Genomic DNA, 10,996 nt, shown 5'->3' with positions numbered 1-10,996 from the left:
TGAGCAAGTAGCCTATTGGTAACTGTGAGCCCAGGGCTACATGCATGCTGAACATAGTACCACTGAACTGCTTCCTGAGCTACAGTTGATATGTTAACCAAGTGGGGATTGAACCCAAGGCCTCATACATGCTGGGCAAGTCCTCTGACCCTGAGCTACATCCTCAGCCCTGCAGTTTGCATCTTTCCTTTAGCAACAGGCATGACCATATCTCTATACCTGCCCATCACGCCTGGGCACTCTTTCCTCCGGACTCCATGGCAGGGGCCAGAGGGAGAGGGCTTTTTTGAGAAAGCATTTAGCTCTACCTAAGCCCTGGCCTCTTCCCTCCTTGGATTATCCCTTCCCATTGAGCAAATTACCATTTGCTCAATGAGATGACTTTCCCAAAGGCCTGGGCTCCAGCCATTTTATTCAACATGTGAACTGAAGTTCTCTGAAGAAAGCCTCATCTGTATAGATCCTTCACACTGAGCTTGACTGACCCAAATGTGGTGACTGAGGAAAGATGGAATAGTGCAAATCAAGATTCAGTGTTATCTTGGGCTATATATATAGCCCTTTACTTTCTTTTTTTTTTTTTTTAAGAGAGAGTGAGAGAGGAGAGAGAGAGAGAGAGAGAGAGAATTTTTAATATTTATTTTTTAGTTCTCGGTGGACACAACATCTTTGTTGGTATGTGGTGCTGAGGATCGAACCCGGGCCGCACGCATGCCAGGCAAGCACGCTACCGCTTGAGCCACATCCCCAGCCCCATAGCCCTTTACTTTCAACCTCTGTATTTGGCCTAACATCCTGTGACTACAAGGTAAAACTCTTGACATGTATAGCTTAACCTGACCTCTAGCCTTCACCAACCTCCAATACTGCAAAAGACAAACAAACAAAAAATAGTGGTGTTGTTTTACTGTTGTTGTTGTTGTTGTTTGGTACTGGGTCTCAAACCCAGGGACGCTTAACCACTGAGCCGAAGCTCCAGCCCTTTTTTATGTTTTATTATGAGAAAGGGTCTTGCTAAGTTGCTGAGACTGGCTTTAAACTTGTGATGGTCCTGCCTCAGCCTTCCAAGTCGCTGGGATTATAGGCGTGTACCGCTACACCCGGCTAGTTGTTGTTTTACTTTGACAAACATCATTCAACAAATATTTATTTAGCAATTACTGTTTGTCATCATATGGACCAGAGATACATCATCAAATAATGTAGGGACTAGGGAGGATAACAGTGTTAAATAGGATCAGGAAAACTTCCTTGTACAACCACCTGAAGGAGATGAGGGCCAGAGCCAGGATGTACCTCACCAAGTATGCCTGGTTTACCAAATGGAGCTGCACTGTCTACTGATAACCTTGATCATCTGTGAACAAGAACCACCTGGAAGGCCTTTATACCTGAGAGACAAGTAAGTATTGGGGATTCTCACAGAACCCCTTGCAACAGGCCTGGGACACCAGCTCTCAGCCTCTGACTCAGAAGCCACTAGGCCCGTGGACCTGTTTCCTCCTTTATTCATTTGACTTAATCTCATCCCAGGGTTCAGAACCTGGCTGACCAATATTTGTTCCTTCAGACTAGCCAGACTCTTTGGGCCCTTTCTGTGTCATCTCACACTAGTGACTGTCCCATATTTTCTTGAAAAGCCGGGCCAATGGCCAATGGCCAATGGCCAATAGCCAGTGTTGGAAATATATTGTCAGTTGTCCCCAGGGCTGATTTGGCAGTCAGCAAATCACCAGAAGAAAGGGTGATGGCATTGTTATTAATAATAAGAGCTGTCATTAACCTTGGGCTTCTGATGTGTGCTGTGAGTTTGATGTTTGTCTGGTCAGTTACTCCCTCTGTCTCCAGGACAGAAGAGGAGATTAACTTCTATGTAACCTGCACAACTCCTGCTTCTGTGCCTGGGGGTGACACTGCCCAACCATGGGTCACCCAGACCCTTGGCTAGGCTGACCCCATGAGCAAGTGCCTGCTCTCCTTAATCATGGCCTCCTTATCTTGATCCTGGCCCAGCCCATGCAGACACATCCTCTCAGCCAGATTTTTCTACTAAGGCTTTGAAGTAGGATGGGGGATACACAATCCAATACCATCTATATGTGGCTGTAATATAGGAGGCATATATGTGTTCCTAAATATAGAAAATTCAGAATAAAATCAAGCAATACTTAGATAGGTGGATCTGGTGCACTGGAAAGGAGACCAGGGTGGGGAGGAGGGACTTTGTTAATCTGTTAGTGCCTGGAACTCAGGGGGTTGTTATATCACCCTGTCTGGAGTCCATATTGGCAGAGATGATAAAATGGGCTGCAGGTACTTGATCTCAGGAGGAGCATCTCCTCAGTTATGTCCAAAATATCAGTCTACATGCAGCCTGTTCTTGGGAAAAACCTTCCCAAATCAATTGGTATGGCAAAATGTTTTCCTTAGCCAGTGTTTTTAACCCCGAGAACGCAAGAATTTAACAATGATTGTTAATAGGCACCAAGTAAGCTGGGTGAAGTGGCACAGCTTGTAATTCCAACACTCAAGAAGCTGAGATGGGAGGATTGCTTGAGCCTAGGAATTCCGGACCAGCTACCTGGGCAACACAGTGAGACCCCATCTCAAAAAATAAGTAAATAATTTTTTTTAAAGAGAGAGAGAATTTTTAAATATTTATTTTTCAGTTATCGGTGGATACAACATCTTTATTCTATTTGTATGTGGTGCTGAGGATTGAACCCAGAGCCCTGCATATGCCAGGCAAGCGCGCTACCGCTTGAGCCACATCCCCAGCCCTAAATAAATTTTTTAAAGTACCAAATGGATAAGCAATGTGAGATTTATAAAGGGAGCTTCAAAATTTGAGTTAAGGCTATCTTGGGACTGCAGGGTGATGGAGGCTGAGGAAACTGGAAACCCAGATCCCAGAGTTTGCAGCTGGGTCTGTGCCTGTCTGAGCCTAGGAAACCTGTGGAAAGTCAAAAACTGGGTTCATTTCACCAGGGGAACACAGGTTAGAGAGTAGGAGAGAGGAGGCTGTCCCCAGCTTCCTGAGCCCAGAGGCTCCTGAGGGCTGAAGGGACAGGTTACAGGGACAGGTAACAAGTTGGAGTTGGAACCCTCAACTTCTGCAGCCAGCCGGTCCAGCACCCACCAGGTTCCATGGGCCTGCCATGGGCCAGCACCAGCCTGATCCCCAATTCCCTCCCTCCCCAGTCCAGCATCTACTGGTCCCCACCAGGTCCCCCATCAGTCTAGCACCAAATAGGGCCCCTCCTCCTCCCTCAGTCCCCCACCCCCCGACCCCCAATTGCTCCCATCTTCTCTGCCAGCCTTGATCCACTTGTCATGAAATAGCTGGGTCCCCACCAGTGGGCAGGCGTCAACTTGCCTCACACACAGAACAGTGAATAGCCACCAGACCTGCCCAGTCTAGTGCACACCTTCACTGTTGCCCACAGGTCCCCACACCTGCCCGCAGGTTTTTGCACAGGACCTGGATCTGCAATTCACAGAATACCTGGGCCCCAGACGTGGCTAGGCCCCAACTTGTACCACATGCTGCTTAGCCACCATATCTGCTGAGTTCAGCCAGCAGCTATGTGGCCACCTGCAGGTCTTAGCACCCTCCCAAATGTCCTGAAGCCCAGCCTTGATCCATCCTGCACAGAACAGCTGACAACCCCACATAACTGCTGAGAAGGGAAACTGAAAAACTTTTGAACTCTAATGAAAACAATTGTTCAATTTTTCATTGGAATCCGGTTGCTTTCCTTTTTTTTTTTTTTTCACATTTCTACCGTTTTTGGAACTAACTGTTTTTTTATGCATCAGTTTATTGAAGACTGGGATGTCTGAATAGTATATTTCAGTTTTGTTTGTGTTCTTCCATTTATACCTTTCTCGTTCAATTTTTAATTAAATATTTATTATATATAAAAATTTATTATATTTTCTCTTTCTCTCTTTTCTCTGCTAACAATCTATCTTGATTAGTCCTCTTTCACTCTACCTATAATTTTTATTTCTATCTTCTCTCTTCCTTCCTCATAAACATCACATCCTATACCATTCCTGTTCTTTCTTTGTTCACTATCTGAAATTGTAAACCCTTTTGCACACTTTTATTGTAGGCAATAACTGAGCACATCATTTCTGTTTTTTGTGACAGAACTGTAGATGTTGTAGTAGAGGCTATTTGGTTTAAGGCTGTATATTTTTGCATTGGTTGTTGTTATTATTTTCCCTTAAAGGCAAGGTACTGGAAACTTTCAGGGATAATCTAAGTCTACAGGGTAAAAACTATAGTACCTCAGGTCTACACTACTAGATGGGTAGACACACAACAGCATGAAAAACAAGGGAGCAAATTACCTCAGAAAAACCAAAATGTTCCAATAGAATCCAGTGACACCACAGTGGAATAAATGTCAGAGAAGGAGTTTGGGATGTTCATAGTTAGGGCTGGGGTTGTGACTCAGCAGAAGAGTGCTCACCTCGCATGCATGAGACCCTGGGTTCAATCCTCAGCACTACATAAAAATAAATAAGTGAAATAAAGGTGTCCAACTATAACTAAAAATAAAAATTAAAAGAAAGAGAATGTACATAGTTAAACTGATCTGTGAGGTAAAGGATGATATAAGGAGTGAAATCAGAGATAAAATTCAGGAAGTAAAGATCACTTCAGTAAGGCGGGTGCAGTGGCTCACACCTGTAATTCCAGTGACTCAGGAGGCTGAGCAGGAGGATTGCGAGTTCAACACCAGCCTCATCCAACTGGTGAGGAACTTAAGAAACTCAGACCCTGTCTCTAAGTAAAATACAAAAAAGGACTGAGGATGTGGTTCAGTGGTCAAGTGCCCTTGGGTTCAATGCCCACTACAAGGAAAAAAAAAACTTCAATAAAGAGTCTGAAAATAAATCAATCAGGAATTCTTGAAATGAAGGAATGAATAAACCAAATTAAAAATTCAATGCTATGCATCACCAACAGACTAGACCACTTGGAAGACAGAACCTCAGGCAATGAAGACAACATATATAATCGTAAAAATAAAGTTGAGGGACTGGCTTAGAGCACTCACCTACCATGTGTGAGGCACTGGGTTCAATCCTCATCACCACATAAAAATAAAAAATAAAGATACTGTTTCCACCTACAACCAAAAAATAAATATTTTTAAAAAATAAAGTTGACCATACAGAGAAGATGTTAAGAAACCATGGATAGAATTTCCAAGAAGTATGGGACAACATGAAAAGACTAAATTTAAGATTTATTGGGATAGAAGAAGGCACAGAGATACAAACCAAAAGAATGCACAATCTTTTCAATGAATTAATATAAGGAAATTTACAAAACCTAAAGAATGACATGGGAAATCAAATATAAGAGGCTTACAAGACCCTAAATGTGCAAAATTACAACACACCCACACCAAGCACATTAAAATGAAAATGCCTAATATATAGAATAAGTATAGAATTTTAAAGTCTGCTAGGGAAAAATGACAGGTAACATTTACAGGGAAATCAACACAGATCTCACTCATCCAGATGCTCAAAGCTAGGAGGTCTTGAGCTAATATATCCAACCTCTGAAAGAAAATGGATGCTAACCAAGAATAATATTAAAAATTAATATTAAGCTAAATTAAGCTTCAGATTTGAAGATGAAACAAAAACATTCCATGACCAATAAAAGTTAAAAGAATTCACAACTAGAAAGCCTGCACTACAAAACATTCTCAACAAAATATTTCATGAAGATAAAATGAAAAAGAGCAAAGGGAGGAACTATACTAAAAGATTATTCAATCAAAGGAGAAACTAACTCAAATTATAAACCAAAATGACTGGGAATACAAATCACATCTCAATACCTCAGTACCTTGAATGTAAATGGCCTAAATTCATCAATTAAATGACATAAAAAATGTGGATGTGTAACAGATGTGATTCTGCAATTTGTATTTGGGGTAAAAATGGGAGTTCATAACCCACTTGAATCAAATGTATGAAAGATGATATGTCATGAGCTTTGTAATGTTTTGAACAACCAATAAATAAATAAATAAATGACATAGACTGGCAGATTGGATTAAAAACAAGACCAACAATATGCTGATTCCAGGAGACTTGCCTCATAGGCAGAGACATCCTCAGACTGTGTAAACAAGCAGGGGCACTTTTCTTTTAGTATGGGGCATTGAACTCAGGGGACACTCAACCACTGAGCCACTCCCAGCCCTATTTTATATTTTATTTAGGGACAGGTTCCCACTGAGTTGCTTAGCACCTTGCTATTGCTGAGGCTGGCTTTGAACTCATAATCCTCCTGTCTTAAGTGTACAGAGCTGCTGAGATTACAGGCATGAGCCACTACACCTGGCCCAAGCAGGGGATGGCTTCCATCCTCATATCAGACAAAGTGGACTTCCAGCCAAAGTTAATCATAAGGGACAAAGAAGGACACTTCAGACTGCTTAAGGGAATTACGCAGCAACAAGGAATAACAATCATAAATATTTATACCCCAAACAAAGGAGCATTATGTAATCATATAAACCTGTCTCAATTTTAAGAATCAAATATACCACAACACAATAATACTGGGTGACTTTACACACCTCTCTCACTACTGGATAGATCCTCCAAACAAAAACTAAACAAACTATAGAACTAAACAATACAATCATTAATTTAGACTTAACACACACATATATAGAATATTTTATCCATAAATGGGTGAATACACTTTCTTCTCAGCAGTACAAGGATCCTTCTCTAAAATAGACCATACCTTATGCTCCAAAGCAACTCTTAGCAAATACAAAAAATAGAAATACTACCCTGCATTCTATCAAACCATAATGGAATGAAATTAGAAATCAGTGATAACATTAAAAATAGAAGCTACTTTAACACCTGGAGACTAAAGAACATGCTATTGAATGATGAATGGATAGCAGAAGAAATCAGAGATGAGATTAAAAAATACTTGGAGGTAAATAAGAATAGTGATACAACATATCAAAATCTCTGGGACACTATGAAAGCAGTGCTAAGAGGAAAGTTCGTTGCATTGAGCTCCTTCATTAAAAGAATAGAAAGTCAATGAATAAATGATCTAACATTAGATCTCAAAGCCCTAGAAAAAGAAGAACAAATCAACACCAAAAGCATAAAAGACAGGAAATAAATAATTTTCTTTTTGAGACTGGCCTCAAACTTGCCAACTTCCTGCCTCAGCCTCCTGAGTCCCGGGATTGCAGCATGTTCCACAGCTCCCAGCTGCAAATAGTTCCTTCTGTATACTAAAGAGCTCTGAAGGGTACCAGAAACCTTGTTAATAAACTCAGGCCTTCATGTTTGCCTGAGTGCCACAGTTACCTGGAGGAGAGGCCAGGTCCTGCGCTGCCCTTTGGGTTTGGTCTGGAAGGGCCTGGAAGGGCCTGGGTTCATGAACCTCAGCTTGGCTTGGTGAAGCTCCAGCACTGCCCCCCCCCAAAAAAAGGAAAGAAAAACATGAAGTGTCTTTTTATTTATATTTTTTTTGGTATTAGGGATTGAGCCCCAGGGTACTTTACATCTGAGCTATAATCCCAGCCTTTGTCTTTCTTTTATTTTGAGACAAGGTTTCACTAAATTGCCAAATCTGCCCTTAAATTTGCAATCCTGCCTTAACCTCCCAAATCACAGGGATTACAGGCCTCATCCCCAGCCCTGGTAACTCCTGCTTTGCTTTCTGTTTCTCTAAAACATTCTCTTCCAGAATGTCACGCAGATGGAAACATATAGTTCGTAAATTTGGAGACCTGCCTCTCTCAGTACCATGCACCTGAGATTCCTCAACATTCGACACGTCAGTAATTTGTTCTTTTTTTACTGCTATGTAGTATTCCACTGTCTGAATGCACCACTGTCAATTCATTCAGTAGTTGAAGGGCTTGTTGTCTGTTTTCAGTGATTATGAACAAGCTGGAGAACTTCTTTTCCTTTTTTTTTTTAAAAAAAACTACATAACCCAGAAGACAATGGAGCTACATCTTTATTTATTTTTATTTTTTTTAGAATTTTAATATTTATTGTTTAGTTTTCGGCAGACATGACATCTTTATTTGTATTGATCGAACCTGGGCCGCACGCGTGCCAGGCGAGCGCGCTACCGCTTGGGCCATATCCCCAGCCCGAGAACTTCTTTTTCTTGGATGCTTCACATTGCCTCTCATTTCATGGTGAAAGTAGAAGCAACTGGAAGAGGACTTGGACTAGCTCCATTAACTGTGCCTCTATCTCCCCATATCCAGGTCCATAAATTGCGTTTCCTCCTGTTACTCAGGGTGCACTCTCAGAGCTGTGACATTAGGCTCACCTTCTTCTTGTGCACCAGATCCCGTCTCATTTCTGGCAATTCCCCCTTGCTTCACTAATTTCTCACTTTTCCTTGATCATTTTCATCAGCATATAAACATGCTATGCTATGCTATGCTATGCTATGCTATGATACAACATCCCCTATCTTAGAAACAACTAGGCGTGGTGGTGCACACCTGGAATCCCAGCAACTTGAGAGGCTGAAGCAGGGGGATGGTAATTTGAGGCCAGTCTCAGAAACTTGGCAAGACTCAGTCTAAAAACAAAAAAAATGCAAAGGGCTGGGGATGTGGCTCAGTGGTTAAGCGCCCCTGGGTTCAATCTCCAGTGCCAAAAAAAGAAAAGAAAGAGGCCTATCTCCCCGCAGCCGGCAGCTCTTCTTCCCCACCCTCTTTGTGGTCCTTTCTCCCTTCTCTGCTCACACCCAGTCCCTTGGTGACCTAGCCCTGTGTGCCCATGGTTTCCAGGGCCCTAGATACATGGCACTGATGGTGCCACATTTGTACCTCCACCTGACCTCTGCCCTGAACTCTGTTCCCAACTATCACCTTAACATCTCCACTCCCGCGTGGAATGAGCAACTTGAACTCAGCCTGCTCCAGGTCTCACCAACTGCTCGGCGGCCTCTGCTCTTCTCCTTGCTCAGGACAAAATCATTGCAGGGTCCCCACCCTGCAGTCAGTCCATCAGAACACCTGTGCTTCCAGCATCTGGCCTTGTCTCCACTTACACCGGCTCCACCCAGGGGACAGAGGCTCTTATAAAAATGCAATCAGGGGGCTGGGGCTGGGGCTCAGTTGGTAGAGCTCAGCAGGCGCACGGCCCTGGACTCAGTCTCCAATACTGAAAAAGAATACAGTCAGGTTTGATCACTTTTTTGCTTGAAGCCCCTTCCCTCTCGGGAGGGCAAGTTTATGCCAATCTTGTCTCCTGGGTCACCTGTGAGCCCCAAGGGCTTCTTCCTCCCGCCCGCCCCTGCTTCACACGCCTCCTCCCAAGTACCCATAGGCCCCTCCCTCACCTCCTACAGGTCTCCGCCCCCTCCACACCTGCCCACCCTATTTAAGCCTCTCCTTCCTAGGCCCCCAACCTAAATGTGTCCCTCAGCTCCCCGTGCTGGGGGTAGGACCCAGGGACTCAGAATGTTAGGCAAGCTCTCCAACCCTGAGCCTTCCCCCCAGCCCTGGACCTAAATTTGAATTCATTCACTGTATATTTAGGGGAACAGGGGAGGCCAGAATTTGGCCAGCTCTTGTCTTTCCTCCTCCCTGACTTACTTTTCTTTCTGACATGAATCCCGTCTGAACTAAGACTTTTTTTTTTTTTTTTTTTTTTTCTGGACTGTTCATCTCTTCTTGGAAGGTGAGCTCCACACAGGCAGCGAGGAGCGAGGTTCGTCTTGCCCAGTTCTGCGCCCTGGAGTTCAGAGCAGAACCGGACGCCTGTGGAGTGGATGAACCAGGCTGAGCCCGCTCAGCTGCTGCTTCACTGGCCCCAGCCCTCGGCACCTTCCTTCTCTCCCCACCGCCAGGGTACTCCCAGGTACCTGGGGTGTTGGTGAGGTTCACCAAGGTCCCACTTTAATTGCCCCGGGGCCTGGAATATGCTTAGAACATATGAAGCAGCACAGACCTGTACCTGGGCAATCATTAAGCTGACTTTCATAAAGGTGACCTCTGTGACATGGGCAGGGCAGGCACTATTTGTCCTGTTTTATAGATGAAGAAACAGGTCCTGGTGATGTGAAGCCACTGGCCCAACCGCCTGTGTCCTTCTCTACATGTCTCGGCCTGCTGAGCTTTCTCTTTGGCTACAGATTAAAAAACAAGCACTCCATATCCACTCCCCAATCACCAAGGCCTCCGTTTCCTGCGGTATCTCATCGGTCCCTGGAGCGCCTCGCCTCCGCAGGAAGCTTGGGACTCGTTCAGAGATGGGCTGGGTGAGGGAGGGGCCGTCATTACTCACACCACAGGAGCTCCCCGCCAGGCTGCCATGGGGGTGGCCGAGGTTGACTAAGAGAGACAAGCATCACAGGTGGGCGGCCAGGATGTGATTAGCAGGGTGGGGACTGTCCTGGGGCCTTCCAGCCCCCTTGGGATCTGCAAAACTGGCTGAGGTCAAAGTGACCTCCTGCCCTGAACTGTCTCCATAAGGTCCAACCTCCAACTCCGGGGCCAAGTCTGAGCCCAGGGCCAAGGCTCAGCTCTTGATAAATTCCAATCAAGAAGAACCTGAAGATGGCAAAACAGGCCCCGCCTCTTCCCTGGCAAACCAGCCGAGCAGGTTTCTGGCTCTCGGGAGGAGGGCAGGGGAGCAGCACCAACTGCCAGAGCCCAGCCGTTCTGAGGGGCAGTTGGCTTGGGGCACACCTGGGCTTGATCTAGAGCTGCCACCCTGGCTTCTACGGTCAGGAGGCTCTTAGATGTGCTTGCAGGCAGATGGGTTTGAGGCCGGACTCAAAGGCCATTATGCTGGTGGTTAAAAACAGTTCCATCACCACCAGGAACACTCCCGGGAACCTGTTAAATACATTTCTGGGGCTGCAAAATCAGAATCCCTAAGTGCTGGGGACCAAATTTTTGTTGTTACTTGCAGTACCAGGGATGAAACCCAGGGCCTCACTAAGCAC

The 10,996-nt window shown here is 44.7% G+C and overlaps 1 long non-coding RNA gene across 3 annotated transcripts; it reads right to left on the bottom strand.

Annotated features, from left to right (window-relative positions):
* Positions 1-598: 598 nt before the first annotated feature.
* On the bottom strand, positions 599-10,609 carry LOC144377373 (uncharacterized). 3 transcript variants are annotated; one of them, XR_013438334.1, is made up of 3 exons: positions 10,003-10,609; positions 9,642-9,806; positions 599-9,207 (listed from the first exon to the last, which is right to left on the bottom strand). It is a non-coding gene; the product is annotated as an uncharacterized LOC144377373 (long non-coding RNA). The 3 variants fall into 3 exon arrangements; XR_013438333.1 differs by having other exon boundaries at positions 9,642-10,174; positions 10,333-10,609; XR_013438332.1 differs by having other exon boundaries at positions 9,642-10,609.
* Positions 10,610-10,996: the final 387 nt, after the last annotated feature.

This window comes from Ictidomys tridecemlineatus, chromosome 4 (genome assembly GCF_052094955.1).
Source record: "Ictidomys tridecemlineatus isolate mIctTri1 chromosome 4, mIctTri1.hap1, whole genome shotgun sequence".
Classification (NCBI taxonomy): Eukaryota; Metazoa; Chordata; class Mammalia; order Rodentia; family Sciuridae; genus Ictidomys; species Ictidomys tridecemlineatus.
Note: the sequence above shows the minus strand (reverse complement) of the source record. Positions and strands in the feature narration are given on the sequence as shown.